The sequence below is a fragment of the Cetorhinus maximus genome, chromosome 30 (genome assembly GCF_964194155.1).
Source record: "Cetorhinus maximus chromosome 30, sCetMax3.hap1.1, whole genome shotgun sequence".
Lineage (NCBI taxonomy): Eukaryota > Metazoa > Chordata > Chondrichthyes > Lamniformes > Cetorhinidae > Cetorhinus > Cetorhinus maximus.
The window spans coordinates 22,631,512-22,651,081 of NC_135908.1; positions in this window are offsets into that span (position 1 = coordinate 22,631,512).

Genomic DNA, 19,570 nt, shown 5'->3' on the forward strand with positions numbered 1-19,570 from the left:
AGCTTTTGATAAAGTCCCACATAAAAGGTTAGTGTGTAAAATTAAAGCACATGGGATTGGGGGTAATATATTGGCAGGGATTGAGAATTGGTTAGCAGACAAGAAACAGAATAGGAATAAATGGGTATTTTTCGGAGTGGCAGGAGGTGACTAGTGGGGTACCACAGGGATCAGTGCCTGGGCCCCAGCTATTCACAATATATATCAATGATTTGGATGAGGGAATCAAATGTAATATTTCCAAGTTTGCTGATAACACAAAACCAGGTTGGAATGTGAGTGGTGAGGAGGGTTAAGAGGCTTCAAGGTAATTTAGACAGGTTGAGTGAGTGGGCAAATACATGGCAGATGCAGTATAACATGGATAAGTGTGAAGTTATCTACTTCAGTAGGAGAAACAGAATGGCAGAGTATTATTTAAATGGTGATAGATTGGGAAATGTTGATGTACAAAGGGACCTGGGTGTCCTTGTACACCAATCACTGAAAGCAAGCATGCAGGTGCAGCAAGTAGTTAAGAAGGCAAATGGTATGCTGGCCTTCATTGCGAGAGGACTTGAGTACAGGAGCAAGGATGTCTTACTGCAGCTATACAGGGCCTTGGTGAGACCACACCTGGAGTATTGTGTGCAGCTTTGGTCTCCTTACCTAAGAAAGAATATACTTGCCATACAGAGTGCAGTGAAGGTTCACCAGACTAATTCCTGGGTGGGCAGGATTGTCATATGAGGAGAGGTTGGGCCGACTAGGTCTGTATTCACTGGAGTTTAGAAGAATGAGAGGGGATCTCATTGAAATATATAAAATTCTGACAGGACTGGACAGACTGGATCCAGGGATGATGTTTCCTCTGGTTGGGGGGGTCTAGAACAAGGGGCCACAGCCTCAGGATACAGGATAGACCATTTAGAATGGAGATGAGGGGAAACTTCTTCACTTCTTCACAGGGCAGCGAACCTATGGAATTCTCTATCTCAGAAGGCTGTGGAGGCCAAGTCACTAAATATGTTTAAGAAGGAAATAGGTAGATTTCTGAACTCTAAAGGCATCAAAGGGTATATGGAGAGAGCGGGAGCACGGCATTGAGATAGAGGATCAGCCATGATAATATTGAATGGCGGAGCAGGCTCGAAGGGCTGAATGACCTGCTCCTGCTCCTATTTTCTATGTTTCTATAACAGTCCCCTTCCCATGTTGGACACCTCCCAATCTCATGATGTGGGCACTAGGGAACCGTGTGGGACAGCCTGGTACTGCCACCCAGCACCGACACTCCCAACCAGCACTGACCCTATCACTCAACATTGAACCACCAACACCCCCAACCCCACCCACCCCCGCTGCCTAGTTGGGGCTGTTTGCCTTAGATAAGAGAAGACAAAGAGGAAATTTATTGGAGGCATTTATAATCATGAAAGGTTTATGTTCTGAGCTACCACCATGTTCTGAGATTGGGTCCTTCTGTCCAGGACTTGGTTTTTAGGCAGACTGCAGACATATTCTGGTACCTGCTTAACACTTGTTTCTGAGTAGGTTACAGGTTACAGAGTAAGCATGTAGCTCCTAGGCATGATTCCAACCTCGCTCTTGGGAGTCTAACAGAGGATTGACTGGTGTCAGTTGTACATCACCACCTATGTCGAACATTAGAATATCCTACCTGTTAACCCTTTATAAGACAGTTTAGATTGAGTAAATAGAGAAACTGTTTCCAATGGCTGAAGGGTCGCTAACCAAGAGGAGTGAATTAGCAAAAGAACCAGGGAGTCATCATGACTCATGAGGAAATCTTTTTTACAAATAAAGGTTTAGGATTTTGAATTCACTGCCTGATAAAGTGCTACAAGTCAATATAATAGTCACCTTCAAAAGGAAATTAGAGAAATACTTGATGGAGAAAAATTGTAAGGTTAAGGGGAAAGAGGGATGGAATAGAACTAAGTGGATTGTTCTTTGAAAGAGCTAGTACAGATTCAAGGGGCTGAATGGTCTCCTTCAGTGCTGTAATATTCTATGGCTGGGATTTTGCCAACAGTGAGCCATTCTCAATGATGTGACTGGAACTGAGTGCCACTAAACTTCCTCTCTTTTTGCCTTTTCCCATGCGGTTATAATTAAAATTCTAAGTGCCAGCGGTGTTCATGCAAAGCACCTTCGAGTTAACGGTTAGGGAAGCTTTTCATTGGTGAAACCCGCTGTCAGCTGACAATGCTGTAAATACAGGTGGCCGATTAAAGAGTCTCCTGTTCAAATAAGGAGGCTGTGCATCACGGCTTCAACATTCCTGCCCTTGCCATTAACAAACACTAACAGGAATATTCAATAAAGAGAGAACGAAAAAATGCTTTTGTATTGACTTGTAGCACTTTGTCAGGCAGTGACCTAGGACATTACCCTGAGGAACTCCTGCAGTGATGTTCTGGAACTGAGATGATTGACCTCCAACTACTACAGCCATCTTCCTTTGTGCTAGGTATGACTCCGACCAGCGGAGAGCTTTCCCCCTGATTTCCATGGGGCAGAATTTTGCCATCGGTGAGCAGGGGGTGGGGCCCGCGATGTCACCCCACCCCATTTAAATTTTCAGGAAGGCGGGGGCTCAGCAAAATCAGCTGCGGGCCCACCCACCTGTCAATGGGCTATTGAAGCCAGTAACAGGGTCATTAAAACAATTAAAGGACCCGCCCGTCCAACCTTAAGGTTGTCGGGTCGGCCGGGAACCCCGGCGGGAAATAGAGAAAACATGAAACCTCATCCAGTGGCGGGATGAAGTTTCATGCAGGGTTTAAAAAAGTTTAATAAAGTTATTATGTAAATTATGAACATGCCCCATCTTATGTGACATTGTCGCATCGGGGGGACAAGTCAGAGAATTTTTTTTTCCATTTTTAATCTTTTTCAAAGTGTAAGCGATCTCCCTGAGGCTGCACTTAGCCTCAGGGAGATGTGCGCTCTATCGTGTGCATTGGGAAAGAGCGCACCCTCGCATTTGGGGAATCCACCCCCCTGCCCGCACAGGGAGCTCATAGCGCTTCCCGCCGGGTGTCACGCTGGGTGGGCCTTAATTGGCCCGCCCACGTAAAATGGCGGCGGGGCCCACTTCTCCTGCGAGGATCGGCTCCCCGCCCGACAGAGATTGGGTCGGGCCCAACCGCCCGACAGGCAGAAAATTCTGCCCATAGACTTTTATATCACTAGGGCTCCTTGATGCCACACCTTGTCAAATAGAGCCTTGATGTCTGGGGCAGTCACTCTCACCTCACCTCTGGAGGTCAGCACTTTCGTCTATTTTTGGACCAAGGCTGTAATGAGGTCAGGAGCTGAGTGGCCCTAGGAGAACCCAAACTGAGCATCAGTGAGCAGGTTATTGCTGTGTAGGTGCCGCTGGTAGCACTGTCAACAACACCTTCCATCGTTTTGCTGAAGGCTGAGGGAAGATTGATGGAGCGGGAATTGACTAGATTTGTCCTGCTTTGTGTGTACAGGACATACCTGGGCAATTTTCCACATAGCCGGGTAGATGCCAGTACTGGAACAGCTCAACTAGGGATGCGTCAAGTTCTGGATCTCAGGTCTTCAGGTTTTGTGGTATCGACCATTTCTTGATATCACGTGGAGTGAATCGAATTGGCTGAAGACTGGCATCTGTGATGCTGGGCACCTCCAGAGGAGGCCGAGATGGATCATCCACTTGGCACTTCTGGCTGAAGGTTGCTGCAAATGCTTCCGTCTTATCTTTTGCACTGATGTGCTATTATTGAGGATGGGGATATTTGTGGAGCCTCCTCCGGTTAGTTATTTAATTTTCCACCACCATTCGTGAATGAATGTGGCAGGACTACAGAGATTTGGTCTGTCCTGTTGGTTGTTGGGTCGCTTAGCTCTGTCCATTGCATGCTGCTTCTGCTGCTCAGCAGGTTCATAATCCTGTGTTGTAGCTTCACCAGGTTGGCACCTCATTTTTAAAAGGCAGTCACCATTAGTCTGTAACATTCACCAGACTAACACATTTCCTACAATATGCTGCTGATGGAACAATCATCACTGTTCACTTTACAGAGTTACAAGAGATTGGCCAATGGTTCTCCAATTACAACAACAGCAGCAAGTTGCATTTTTATAGTGCTTTAATGTGGTAAAGTATCCCAAGATGCTTCGCAGGAATATTATCTTGAATGCTGTAAGGACGCTCACTCCTCTATCCACATAGAATTTTACCCAACTGGTCTGTGCCGATGTTCATGTTCCACAAAAACATTCCCCCACCCCTCTTCATCTAACTCTATCCAACACAGCCTTCTATTTTTTTCACTCCATGTGTTTATCTAGCTTTCCCTGAAATGCATCTGTTTTATTCACCTCAACCATTCCATGTGGGCGTGTGTTCCACATTGTCACCACTCTCTGGGTGAAGTAGTTTCTCCTGAATTCCCTGCGAGATTTATTAAGTGACTGTCCTACATTTATGACCCCTGGTTTTGAACACCCCTTAAGTGGAAACGACTTCTCTCCTTCTATCCTACCAAACCCCTTCATCATTTTAAAGGCCTCTGTCGGGTCACCCCTCAGAGCTCCCTCTCCCCGTGATAAGAGCCCCTGCTGTTCAGCCTGTCCGGCTGGTTGCCACCTCTGAGTTTTTTTGAAAAGCGACACCAGTAGAAGTAATTAGCCTGGTATTGTAGCAACATACTAACGATGAACAGACTAATAAAGCGCTCTAAGAGAATTCTCCTCTGGTCTTGTCGGTGGCCTAGTGTGTGGTTCAAAGGTTCCAACATTCAAATGCTCTCTTTCTATTCCTTGCCTCATAATCACACAAAATGCGGCACTGAGTGTCCTGGAAGCATTACCAGTGCAATTATCCAGTGCTGTATCCGCCACCGGTCATTAGATAGATATTTGAATATGGCCTTTATGGGCTCTACAGATTTGTACAAAGATTGGAAACTCAGAAGGTTATGTTAATTCTAAGGGAAAAAAAAACTTTGCATAGTGACAATCAAATGAAACTGAACTGTCAACATTGCTGTCATTATCAGAGGCAGAAGTACAGAAGAAATGATATCAAAGTCTGCTCCGGTGTACAGGAGCCTATCGAGGTCAACCACCCACCCCCACCCCCGTCCTCCAACAATATTTCTAATGAAAGAACAAAGTTTTAGATGTCACCACTGATTACCTCAGCCTACAAAGGGAAGGTTGTTCCAGCATGGGTTCCCCTAGGCCTTTGCTAAATTTACCTGGTACTTATTTCTGTGGCACAGAGACACACTGAGCTTAAAAGCACTGCCAACTAATAAGGTTTGCATATTCCAGAGAGAGCGCATATACAATGAGGAAGAAACGGAATGGTATTATTAAACATAAAATGTACTGAAGATGGTAAGCCATGAAACTTTAATGCGGCTTGACTTTGCCTGAATTTCTTTAAGTCATTTACATCTTTGTGAAAATTGCTGCTGTACTGAATGTTAATAAAGTGAGTAATCATAAGGAACAATCCAATCAGACAGGCGGGAAAATGAACTTGCCAGAGGAAAACTTTTTTTTTTAATATATTTTATATTTTGCTTTGCATTGTCAAGAAAGTGCTGTAAAATAAGACAAGCCCTGCACGCAGTTCCTGGGAGCCAGACAGCAAGCTGAAAGAGAAACCAGTGTCTTTTGTGTGAGAGCTGTAGGCTACGGCCATTATCTCCCTGCCATTCCACTCACATTTACATATCCAAGGCCACCTGAGGTAGTCCAGGCATTTCAACCCAGGTTCAGTGCTTGGAAAGATCAGGCAGTGAATGAAACAGGAAGAAGAGGAGCTGCCAAGATGTGAGTAGCCACATGCACACTCTGCAAACAATTCCCTTTGAAGGGTCTCCCTTTCAGCACACTGCAATCCAGGCATAATAGAATGTGCCAGAAATCATTAAAAAACAACCACAGGCTCTTCAGCCCTGCACTCAAAACTTAAAACTTTATTTATATTCCAGGATTAATCACTCTTCCCTATTCAGCGAGGACTGCGCTGTTGCCTGAGACCATGAGCCAAGCCAGCAGCTGGAAGAATGGAGACTTGCAGTGTTGAAATAGTTTGAGAGCAGATGGAGATTTTTTTTTGTTTGCGACGGGGACTGCCTGAAAAGCAACAAGTTCTGGATAATAACTGCAGAAGTCTCCGAACAGAACAGAGGGAAGGCCAGTAATTTTATTGACTTTGTCCTAACCCAAATTAAAAATTGAATTCATTTCATTCCGGGTTTGATTTTTCTGCTTTTTGCACGATTGCTGCGACACGGACTTTGAGAAACATTTTACACAACGGTAGCTCAGGAGAAATTCTGCACCTACTCACATCACAGGTCTCCCGTTTTAAAACATGCGCCGAGTTACTGTCATTTACAGCGCTCTCAAAAAGGTATTTATTGTTAAGTGTGAAACACAGCCTACTGACAAAGTTTAGTCCAATCCTGCTCTCAGTTCTGGGCATCAGTGAACCTCTTTGTAATGAATAGAATGAAGGCTGGCAGCGGGAGTGAGGTAGTTTGCCTGGATTCTTTGACATTTTGGCTTCAGTTCTATCACATGCTGACTTTTTGATTGCATTGTTCAAAGGACTGTTTTGAAAAAAAGTTTTTATCTACTTTCCCTCTTCTTTTAGGAGCCCAGTATTGGCAAATTTCCATGACAACCAAATGTCTCAACATTTGCAGACTGCTCAGACTCCAGCTCCTGGTTAACACACAAGTACAGCCCGAGGTACCATTCTCTCTGATCGCCACCCTTCCTTCTCTGTGAGGCTGCATCTGCCGTCCGCTGTGCCAAGTCTGGGCACATGCCATGTCAGCAATTGGACCACATTACCTCATCCGACACAATGGTCCGATTATATAATGCATTACGTCATGTACTGTCTTATCGTGATAGGGAGATAATGGAGATGAAGTTTTCTGTCAGTGTAAATGTAGATTATAGAATAAATAGTGTGTTAAATAGAATTGAACAGAGCTCACCGTGATGAACAGAAACTTTTATTTACACATTTGTTCCTCATCAAGGGCATGTCACAACATACTCGCATAATCGGTTACTGAGCCAAGGAGGACATGTTAGGAAAGTGTAATCGAATATCTGGCCAAGGAGGTGGGTCTTAAGGGAGGGGTGAGAAAGGCAGAAATGGAATTCCTGTGTTTAGGGCCCAGATAACTAAAGGCCAATACTGGGAGAGTTTGGGGTTAAACCAGCTAGGCACCAAGTTACGCACAACTCTGGTCTTGAGGGTGTGAAAATCAGGACTATACCAATGAAACAATCAGAGCAGGAGAGAGTAAAGGTTTTACTAGTGACAAGAGCAACAAAGATGGAGGAAAAGTAATGGTTGCTTGACAGTTGTAAGCAATTTGGGAGAGAGTTCATTTCAGACAAAAGCTGGAATGTTGACTGGGTTGGTGCCAGGACTGAAGTCATTCATCTCCAAACATTCCAACTAATTAGCATTTTTAAAATTTATTATTTTTTATTTAGTTCTATGACAAAACCAGCTAGTCTGTAACAGGATCCTACAGCCCAGCTGGTCTGTAACAGAATCCTACAGCCCAGCTAGTCTGTAACAGAATCCTACAGCCCAGCTAGTCTGTAACAGAATCCTACAGCCCAGCTGGTCTGTAACAGAATCCTATAGTCAAGCTGGTCTGTAACAGAATCCTACAACCCAGTTGGTCTGTAACAGAATCCTACAGCCCAGCTGATCTGTAACAGGATCCTACAGCCCAGTTGGTCTGTAACAGAATCCTACAGCCCAGCTGGTCTTAACTGAATCTTACAGCCCAGCTGATCTGTAACAGGATCCTACAGCCCAGCTGGTCTTAACTGAATCTTACAGCCCAGCTGGTATGTAACAGGATCCTACAGCCCAGTTGGTCTGTAACAGGATCCTACAGCCCAGCTGGTCTGTAACAGGATCCTACAGCCCAGCTGGTCTTAACTGAATCTTACAGCCCAGCTGGTATGTAACAGGATCCTACAGCCCAGTTGGTCTGTAACAGGATCCTACAGCCCAGCTGGTCTGTAACAGGATCCTACAGCCCAGTTGGTCTGTAACAGGATCCTACAGCCCAGCTGGTCTGTAACAGGATCCTACAACCCAGCTGGTCTGTAACAGGATCCTACAGCCCAGTTGGTCTGTAACAGAATCCTACAGCCCAGTTGGTCTGTAACAGAATCCTACAGTCAAGCTGGTCTGTAACAGAATCCTACAGCCCAGTTGGTCTGTAACCGAATCCTACAGTCAAGCTGGTCTGTAACAGAATCCGACCGTCCAGTTGGTCTGCCATATTCTCTAAGATAAGTGTATCTTTCTTTAGGAATGGAGACGAAAGTTGTACACCAATAATCCAAGTGTTTTTTTCTATTGGTTTACGGGATGTGGGCGTATTGCCCATCCCTAATTGCCCTTCAGAAGATGGTGGTGAGCTGCCTTCTTGAACCGCTGCTGTCCATATGGTGTAGGCACGCCCACAGTGCTGTTAGAAAGGGAGTTCCAGGATTTTGACCCAGTGACAGTGAAGGAACTGCGATATATTTCCAAGTCAGGATGGTGAGTATCTTGGTGGGGAACTTGCAGGTGGTGATGTTCACATCTATCTGATAACCTTGTCCTTCTAGATGGTAATGGTCATGGGTTTGAAAGGTGCTGCCTAAGGAGCCTCGGTGAATTGCTGCAATGCATCTTATAGATGGTACACACTGCTGCTACTGTGCGTCAGTGGTGGAGGGAGTGAATGTTTGTGGATGGAGTGCCAATAAAGCGGGTGCTTTGTCCTGGATGGTGTCAAGCTTCTTGAGTGTTGTTGGAGCTGCACTCATCCAGGCAAGTGGGGAGTATTCCATCACACTCCTGACTTGTGCCTTGTGGTGGACAGGCGTTGGGGAGTCAGGAGGTGAGTTACTCTCTTCAGGATTCCCAGCTTCTGATCTGCTTTTGTAGCCACAGTATTTATATTGCTGGTCCAGTTCAGTTCCTGGTCAATGGTAGCCCCCAGCATTTTGATAATGGGGAATTCAGTGATGGTAATGCCATTGAATGTCAAGGGGCGATGGTTAGATTCTCTACTATTGGAGAAGATCATTGCCTGGCACTTGTGTGATGCAAATGTTACTTGCTACTTACCAAGCCTGAATATTGTCCAGGTCTTGTTGCATTTGGATATGGACTGCTTCAATATCTGAGGAGTCGCGAATGGTGCTGAACATTGTGCAATCATCAGCAAACATCCCACTTCTGACCTTATGATGGAAGGAAGGTCAATGCTGAAGCAGCTGAAGATGGTGGGGCCTTGGACACTACCCTGAAGAGCTACTGCAGTAATGCACTAGGACTGAGATGATTGACCTCCAACAAGCACAACCATCTTCCTTTGTGCTAGGTAAGACTCCAACCAGTGGAGAGCTATCCCCTTGATTCCCATTGACTCCAGTTTTGCTCAGGCTCCTTGATGCCACACTCAGTCAAATGCTGCCTTGATGTCAAGGTATTTAATTGCAGCAGGACTTTTTTACTCTTTTGACTTGATATTCGTTGAGGCTGTGGGAAGGATAAGTCCAGAAACCTCCTGACCCGACAGACCTGTCTCAAAGAACAAAGAAAAGAACAAAGAAAAGTACAGGACAGGAACAGGCCCTTCGGCCTTCCAAGCCTGTGCCGATCATATTGCCTGTCAAACTAAAACATTTTGCACTTCCGGGGTCCGTATCCCTCTATTCCTATCCTATTCATGTATTTGTCAAGCTGCCTCTTAAACACCACTATCGTACCTGCTTCCACCACCTCCTCTGGCAGCAAATTCCAGACACTCACTACCCTCTGCGTAAAATATTTGCCCTGCACATCTCCTGTAAAGTTTTCTCCCCTCACCTTAAATCTATGTCCCCTAATAATTGACTCTTCCACCCTGGGAAAAAGCTTTAGAAAAGCTTCTCTCCTTTAGAAAGAACCCGACTTGCTGTATTTTCGTCCCATTGGGCCAGGGGAGGGGTGGGATTGGGCCCACTGTCTCCAGGTGGATTTTGGAGATGGCCATGAAGGAGGGATAGTTCTGAGGTGGGCTGGTTGGAAGGCCCATCTTAGTTCTCTGAGATCTCTGCCCAGTTGTATTAAAGTCTGTTAGGCCCTCTAGCTCTCAATCCTGACACCCCCTCACCTCCCCACCCCCACCCTCCATGCCCCCCAACCCTCACATCAACTTTATCAATAAAGACAGATGGTGAGACATCTGCTTCTCCAGATGGCCTCATTGTGAATATTTGGCTGACCTCCAAGTCTCACTAATGGATGAGCTCAGCAGGGTTCTTGTTACACAGATGCGACAGGAGTGTTACCTCCGGTTGATTTATTGATTGATTGACATCTTTATGAGGTTATAATAAGTTATTCTTTCAATTACATTGTTTTTCAATGTCTATGTTTAGTTGGACAAGATTAAGAGATGTGAAGTGAGGTAAAACTTCTGTTATTGCTAGTATGAATGGCTGTGTCTGATTGAAACTTTTATAAGACTGTAACAGCAGCCATTTTTTTAAAGGAGATTTTTGAGTGGGTGTCTTTTTACAAAAATTGGAAACCCTGGGAATTGGTGTCGGGAATCCCGGAATTGGGTCTTGGCCACCATTTTTGAAGGTCAGCCGAGTCATTCTGACTCAATGAAAATCCAGGCCTTACTTTCCAACCCTGCTTTCTATCACCAGCAAACTTAGATACAATACATTTGGTCCCTTCATCCAAGTCATTGATATAGATTATAAATATCTGAAGCCCAGCTCTGATCCTTGCAGTAACAGGTTCCCAATCTGAAAATGACCCGGTTATCCCTAGAGTCTGCTTAACTGTTAACCAATCCTTAATATTTACGCTAATATATTATTCCCAACCCATGAGCCCTTATCTTACGCAACAACTGTTCATGTGGCACCTTATTGAACATCTTTTGAAAATCCAAATATACAACATCCACTGGTTCCCCTTTATCTACCCTGCTTGTTACATATTCTAAAAAATCTAATAAATTTGTCAAACCTGATTTTCCTTTCATAAGGCCATGTGGTCTCTGCCCAAACATATCATGATATTCTAAGTGTATTGTTACTGCTTCCTTAATAATGGATTTCAACATTTTCCCCGTGACTGATGTCAGACCAACTGGGCTATAATTCCTTGTTTTCTCTATCCCTCCTTTCTTGACAAACAGTGTTAATTTTCTAACTTCCAATCACTGCTGAGATAATGGATGCATTGGTTGTGACCTTCCCAAACTCCAGAATTTTGGACCGAGAGACTCCCTTTCACTACTGGACCAAGCTCCCCATTCAATAACACCTCCCCTTTTTGCATCCCCCCTTCTCATCATCCAAGGTCTCAAACACTCCTTCCATATGAAACAGTGATTTATGTGTACGGTTACCAATTTACTCTACTGTATTTGTCGCTCATGATGTGGTCTGTTCTACACTGGGGATCCCAATTGCAGATCGAGAATTGCATTGTGGAATATATCTGTTCAGCCCGTAAACATGACCCCAGGGTTCCAGTCACCTGTCATTTTAATTGTCTGCTCCACTCCCACACTGACCTCTCTGCCCTCGGCTCCTAAATGGTTCCAATGAAACTGAACACAGACTCGAGGAACAACACCTCTGGCAAAATTTTTCCCTCACCAGGCAGGTGTGCACCCAACCCGAACGGGGGTAAAATAGTGCAGAATGACATCGGGCAAGCGGCCCGGTGTTGTCGCGCACACTCGCAATATGACACTCAGCGGACGCATGTGAGAGGCAGCAGCGCGCCCAAGCCCAAGAGGCATATTAAGGCCCTTAATCAATTAATTAAATCAAATTTTTTGCTAAGCATCATTTGCATTTTTTGCAAAACCTCAACTACAGGCAGGATGAGGTTTCGACCAGTGATTTAAAAAAAAACTTTTATTAAAAATCATTTTTAACGCGTCCCTGCTCATGTGACATGTTATTGTTCATGTTAAAATCCTCAGCTCCTTGAGGCAGCTCTCTGCCTTCAGGGAGCTTTCACTGAGCACACCCGCCGAGCATGCGCACACTTCAGCGCTCGTGCTTCTCCCGTCCCCCCCCACCCCGGCAGTGCTGACATCCTCACCGCGCCTTTCACTCTGGCCGGCCGGTGTGGAATCGCGATCGGGGCCCAATCGCGGGCAGCGGGTGGTTTCACGGCCGTTCCCAGGCCCGCCTGACAAGGTAAGTATCCCGCTACTCATCTTTCAATCTGGCATCTCAGTCTTTCGGACCCAACACTGAGCTCAACAACTTCAGAACAAAGCTCTTCACTCCATTTTCTCCTAATGGCAAGTGTGGATAATGATTCTGCTATTTTCCCATTTACACCTCCTCTCTTTTGTTTCTCTACTTGTCGGACTTTTGCCCTGCACCACCATCCCTTCTCTCACTTACTCATTCCTCTCTCCACCCTATCACAGACCTTCCCTCCAGTTCTCCCCCTCGTCCCCCTGCCTCTGTACTTGTCTAAAACCTGTTAAATTCCTAACCTTTCCCAGATCTGGTGACACGTATGTAAATGGTGACCTCTGTGGTGGAGGTCATGCTCCTGTGGGTCAGACCTGCCTTTGGGCAGAGGGCTGAAGCAGAATTTTGGACAAACTTTATTATTCTGTCTGATAATCTCTGAACAAGCAAAAAGCCCCTTAATGCCAAACGTGCAGGAGAAATGTATACAGCAAAGAAACGCTGACTCGGTTACTCTCTCTACTGGACTTGCTGCGTACTTCCAGCATTTTCTGTTTTAATATCCCCTTTCATTCCTAGACCGAGGAATGGCCTTTTGCTAAGACTGTGATTTCATGAATCGGAAAGGTTCCATTCAGTGGGCAGTGATTATCAGCATCACATTCCCTGGAAGCTACCATCATGTTTCGTAGAAACAGAATTCTGGGGTTCATTCGGGTTTGCAGCACTGGGGAATGGTAATACTTGTAACCAGGTGCTTGGGGTGGGGGCCCCTTCATGCTCAGTGAGGGGGTTACTGTGCTCAGGGACTAGTCTGCACCAAGTAGGTCTCCAAGATTGGAGCAGGTTGATTCTCATTTGTCCACGTTTCTGTGTAAAGAGCGGACTTTCCCAGTGAGCAGGAGGCCCGATAGCTTCACCCATGTGGGGTGGAGCTCTGTCATAGAGCGGGGAAGCTTGCAGCTACCTGTTCCTGGCAGTGTGGTCCTTTCTCTCCAGCAGTGTGGAAAACCCATCAAGCACTGAGCTGGATCCTCTGCCATTGTCAGATCAGCCATGATCTTAATGACCTCTGCCTATCCAGAGGGTTGAGACACAGAAGAATGTCCAGAATATATGGTCGCGGGACCTTTACAGACTCCGGCCCCTTCAGCAGTCATCTTGTCGGGAGCAGCATTTGTGGAGGGCTGTGTAAGATGCAGCATGTGGCCTATGAGTTAGCCTCCTGAATTTTGTTGCAGCTGATGGTGTTTGGTTTATGTGCTTTACCACAACTCCATCGCTAACTGGCAGTCTTGTCGTCAGGATTCCTTCAGGCTTTCTGTCCCCCGGGAGCTATGGGTGGAGATAAGGGTTCTCGAGGTAGCAGTCTGCTCTTTAACTTGCCCACTTGCTCATGGAGGGGTACACTCATGGAGAAGTTAGTCGAATCTGGTGAGTCCTTTCTCATGCCAGGCTCTGCAGTCAGTGCGGTATGGGTCTCGCGATTGTGTGATAGGAGGGAGAAGTGGGCCATTGGCAGAGCCAGAAAGCTGACCCCAATCGGAAAAAGTAAATCAGTATCTTTGATGGATTGAAAGACACAGGAGGATGAAACGGAATGAGCACAAATATCACAGACCGATGGGGTCCAGCATCAGAGTCGAAATCGAAGAATACACTGGGGATATAACAATTTCACTCTCAGATTGTCACTGAGGAGCATGTATGAAGAGTAGAAACTGTGCCTGAAACTGGGAGAGGCTGTAGATTGTGAGCACTGAGGACACAGGATCCAAATGAATGGCGTTGTGTTTCTTACCTACATACACTTCCCTGAAAGATTAGTGTGAAGCAGTGAGAGAAACCACAGCTGATTCACAGTCTCACAGGCCACCATGTGAATATTCCTTCCATGGCCACAGCCACCTTGGTCACGGCGGACAGAGTTCTATACAGTGAAAAGGTTTCCTGGGCCCTCACAGCCCACATGGTGAGACCATCCACACCCGCCATACATCAGTATCCCACGAGCCGGAATTCCGCTCTCTGTTTCTGGACCTTTCTAGGGCAGAGTTCAACTGCTGCAGTTGTTGACACAGATGCAGGAATGCTACAGCTCACCTCATCCTTCTGCATGAAGTTAGGAGGCCATTCAGCCCATTGTGCCTGTGTCGGCTTTTCTGAAAGAGCTATATCCAATTAGAGCTCTTCTTTCCCCATAAACCTGCAACAATTTTCCCTTCAATTGCCTTTTGAGAGTTATTATTAAATCTGCTTCCGCCACCCTTTCAGGCAGCGCATTCCAGATCAAAACAACTTGCTGTGTAACAAAAGATGTCTCATTCTCTCCACTCCCCTACCCACCCACCCAGCCACCCCCCAGCTATTTTAAATATACCCTTGAGTTACTGACCATCCTGCCAGTGAAAACCGTTTCTCTTTTAGTTAACCAATCAAAGTCATTCATGATTTTGAACATGATTTTACAACAACACCTTCCATTTACATAGCACCTTTAACATGGTAAAATGTCCCAAGGTGCTGCACAGGAGTGCTGTCAAATGAAATTTGACACTGAGCCACATAAGATGACCAAAGAGAAAGGTTTTAAGTAGTGTCTTAAAAGGGGAATGTGAAATAGAGAGGTGCAGGGAGGGTATTCCAGAGCTTAGGGCCCAGGCAGCTGAAGGCATGGCCACCAATGGTGGAACGATTAAAATTGGGGATGCCCAAGAGGCCAATATTTAACCTTAGAAGGGTAGAGCTGGAGGAGATCACAGAGCTTGGGAGGCACAAGGCTGTAGAGTGATCTGAAAACAAGTGAGATATCCTGGCCTGCAACCTGCTGACAGTGGTGTTCCACTGATAATCTTTGTCCCGACCCATAACCATCTTGGGAACTGCACTCCTGGACAGTTTGGCAAATCATTTGCCTGAGTCTCGAACACCACGGCGGCCTCTGGCACAGTAAAACTGGTTACGATCGTCCGCCATCCGAGCTTTCTCATGGCTGGCTAATTCTCCAATCCACACCTCCATCAGTACGGGCTTGTGTGGCTGGTGAAAGAGAGGGCTCAGGCTGCTATCAATAGGTCCAGGCAGTAAGCTGTTTAAGGGTTTGCTCAACTGGACTATTGGCCTCTTTTCTGAGAATTTTAAAACTGACGTGCTCCTCCACTAGGAGCCCATGTAGGTCAGTGGGGACAAAGGGTGATAAGGGAATGGGACTTGGTGCAGGTTAGGTCAAGGGCAGCAGAGTTTTGAATGTGTTTATTTGATGGAAAGTGGATGATGGGAGGCTGGCCAGGTATGAGTTGAACAGTCAAGTCTAGAGGTAACAAAGACATGGATGATTATTTCAGCAACATATCTTTACTAAATCACCTCTTAACCTTTTCTGATCCAGGGAAGACAATCCCAATTTCTCCAGTCATTCCATGTGACCGAAGTGGCTCATTCCCGGTAACATTCCAGTAAACCTCTTCTGCACCCTCTCCAAGGCCTTGACTTCCATCCTAAAGTATGTGGTGCCCAGAGTTGGACACAATATTCCAGCTGAGACTCAACCAATGAGTTATAAATATTTAGCCTAGCTTCAAAATCAAAATATGGCAGATGCTTTAAACCTGAAAGGAAAAGCTCGGAATACGCGGCCGTTCTGGTGGAGAGGAGAGCAGAGTTAACATTTCAGATCGATGACTTTAATCAGAGGTTCTGACCTGCTGAGTGTTAGCAGTGTATTCTGGTCTTACTTTTGCCTAACTCCTTTTTACTTCATGCCTCTATTTCTAGAGAACCCATGTGTCTTTTTTAAAACAGTCTTCTCAAATTGTCCTGCCACCTCCAAGGATTTGTATACAAATTCTCCCAGGTTCCTCTGCTCCTTCCCCCTTTTGAAATTGTATTATTTCAGCCTTTCCTTCACTCTACCATAAATTGATGAATATAAATTAGAATCATCAGCAAAAGAATGGATGGTTTGACTTTACATTCATCATGTTAAGTGTGAAAGATGTCATTAATATGGAGAAGCACCAGAATGCGAGAAAGGGTCCCTTTGGGGACCCAGGGTTTAATCAAAAAGGATCTTGAAGATAAGTCTGTGAGTGCAGCACAGAACAGGGATTGGGGAATTAGCCAGCCATGAGAAAGCTCGGATGGCGGACTAACGTAACCAGTTTTACTGTGCCAGAGGCCGCTGTGGTGTTCGAGACTCTGGCAAATGACTTGCCAAACTGTCCAGGAGTGCAGTTCCCAAGATGGTTATGGGTCGGGACAAAGATTATCCGTGGAACACCACTGTCAGCAGGTTGCAGGCCAGGATATCTCACTCAGTGCGATGGTTCACCTCGCCCGTGTTCCAAGCAGGGTATGATGCTGAGTGCCAGCCCCTGCTCAAGGATTACTGCAGCACTATCATTCCAAAGGCTCATAATCTTTTATTTACTTCAGCCCAAGTACTCACAGTTCAGTGTCAGAATTATAGCTCAACTAATTGGACAACAAGGTTTTGATGTGATTGCAATGCAGCACTAACTCTCCATAATTTGCTGGGTGTCTTAAGGGCACTGGTCATTTCAGTCTCAAAGTCTTTGGAAGATTAATTATATTCAGTTCTCATTGTCCCCAGATATTTGTGGCTCTTTACCTCCAGTAGTAATCCATCTAACTGAAAGACTTGTGCCATCTGCTTCTTTTGCTTTTATAAAGTCACTACCCTCGCTAAATCATAAGGCTTTGCTGCCCTGTGGCCTTAAAGATTGACTTTATGCAGAAAATCTGTCTTTAATTCCCTTTTATTGTCTGCTACTTAATGGGTTAATGGCTGCATTAAAACATCCATGGAAACAAATTCTACATCAGTGATTAACCCGTGTGCTGTCAGAGAAGGTAAACTCCATACTGGTGGCACCCTTGCTGCACTCAGGACTCAGTCACTGCAGAAAACTCCTCGGAGGACAGTGGAAATGTTTTAGGGATCAAATGGGTAAAATGTTCCGGACTCCTGGTTGGTCAATGGTGGATGGGTTCCCTGCCGGAGCCGCTTGTGCCTTTTGCCTGGAGCGCCACCCGCCTCTTCTATTTGGGAGTCTATCTTACCCCTGCTGAGGAAACCTGATTGGCAAACTAGTAAGAGCCAGAAGCTAAGGTCACTGCTCACCTAGGCTGTTGGACAGGACTGCGCTGAGTGTTGTCTTCCAGGGCTGGAGTGCTGCTCATAAACCAACTGTTGGCCACAATGCCTTGGTACCGGTCAGTCACTTGGATCCCTCCCCGAGTTTGTCACCAAGGTACCGAAGAAATTAGTCAACTTCTTCTGGGATAAAAGAGCACACTGGACCCCTGCCGTGGTACTGAGTCACCCGCTTCACGATGGAGATATGGTGCTGGTGAGCACCTACCCACTCTTGAGATGCATAATCGCTGAGCCTCCTTCTAGATGGTGCATACTCGCGACATCTTCCTTCTGCCAGCTGCACAGCCTCAATTACATCACCCAGCTCCTGTTTGTAAACTCAGAGTGCCCCCTTGCCTCCATGCAGGAGCTGCCTGCCTTTTACCAGGAACCAATCAGGGTCTGGAACACGGTCACCTCCAGCCGGAACTCTCTCCCATCAGGAGTCACAGCTATCAGCCATCAGCAGCTGCTCAGCGATCCACACCTCCATCAGTACGGGCTTGTGTGGCTGCTGAAAGAGAGGGCTCAGGCTGCTATCAATAGGTCCAGGCAGTAAGCAGTTTAAGGATTTGCTCAGCTGGACTATTGGCCTCTTTTCTGCAGCTATGTCTGCACCAGGGTTCCCTGGAGAGGCAGCATCTGTTGTCCGCCGGTACTCTTGAACCAGGCACTGGAGGGAGGAGGATGAGGGGAGTGCGCTGGAGTGCATACCAAGCATGGCAATGTCACTTTAATCTGATTAGCTAAGTTTCCTGTAGAGTTTTGGGTATTTTTGTTGCTGTGTATTAATGGTATTCCTTTCACAAGAGACATTTAGTTGGTCTTTATTAGCAACCTTCTGAGTGAATCAGAAGATATAACTAGACACAGACTGAAACTGTGATTGTTGTGTTAGGAGATGTTTGTTTGTAGTTTGTAACTCTGCAAATGAATATAGAAGTGTATAAAGATTGGCTCCAGTTCTATCTTCAACAACGTGCTTTCTGCATTAAAACATAGGCCATCTGTCATAGACACTTTGGCCCACGATGGCATTTGAAACATTGACTATTGCACCGTCGTCAAGAAGCCAAAACCTTGTCTCTATCATGAGGACCATCGTGTAGTAGCATCACCACTGTGCTGAGTGTAACAACCTAAAGATGGATCTAGTGGCTCAAAACTGAGGTGATGAGGGTCATTACCAACTTCAGAATAATATACCACCATAATCTGTAGTCTCACAGCCTGACTTATCCCATCCTAAACTAGGAGACCAACTGCGGATTCAATGATGGACAAACTAGGGGCAGCATCAGGCGTGGTTTAGAGTGAGGTGTACACTTAGGACTGGGTTTTCAGCTCTGCGTGCGGGCACACACCCGACACACACGAGCGTGAAATAGCGCGCAGTGAGGTCGGGCGAGCGTCCCGATGTCATCATGCACTTGTGCGATATTTTGGTCGGTGGGCACACACGGGAGTTGGCAGTGCATCTGCCGACAATTAAGAGGGCTGTTAAGACTATTGATAAATTAATTGACCTGAATTTCTTTCCCTGCAGGTCCAATGTTACAGTTGGCGGGTGGGCGAAAAGGCCAAGTGGCCTTTGGATTTTTGAGAAAACCTCATCCGCGGGCAGGATGAGGTGTCCAATGTGAATCAAAAGTAAAATTAAAACTTTTCAATCTCATTTCTAACATGTCCCTGCTCACGTGACATGAGGGGACCTGTTTACCTTAATTTTAAAATCTTTATTTTGAATGTTAGAAATCTTCAGCTCCCTGAGGCAGCTCTGTGCCTTCAGGGAGCTTTCAGTGCCCTCGCCTGTGCTGACTTCTGCACTCGCCCTCCTCCCCACCCGGGACAGCGCTGAGCGTTTCAGTGCGCGATTCACACTGGCTGGTCGTTAATTAGCCAGTGTGAAATCGCGGTGGAATCCTGATCGCGGGCAGTGGGCAGTTTCACGGCCGCTCCCGGGCCCACCCACTGTGCCCGCCCGACAAGGTAAAAATCCTGCCTTCAGTGAAATTACTACATAGGGATACCTGTAGACTAAATACCCCAGGTAGCAGGTTAAAGACAGAGCTCAACAATCCCACCTCTAACAGGTCAGGGCAAGCCGTGTGACCCAGCACAGTTAGCCTTCAACGGTGATGGACAAATAGGAAA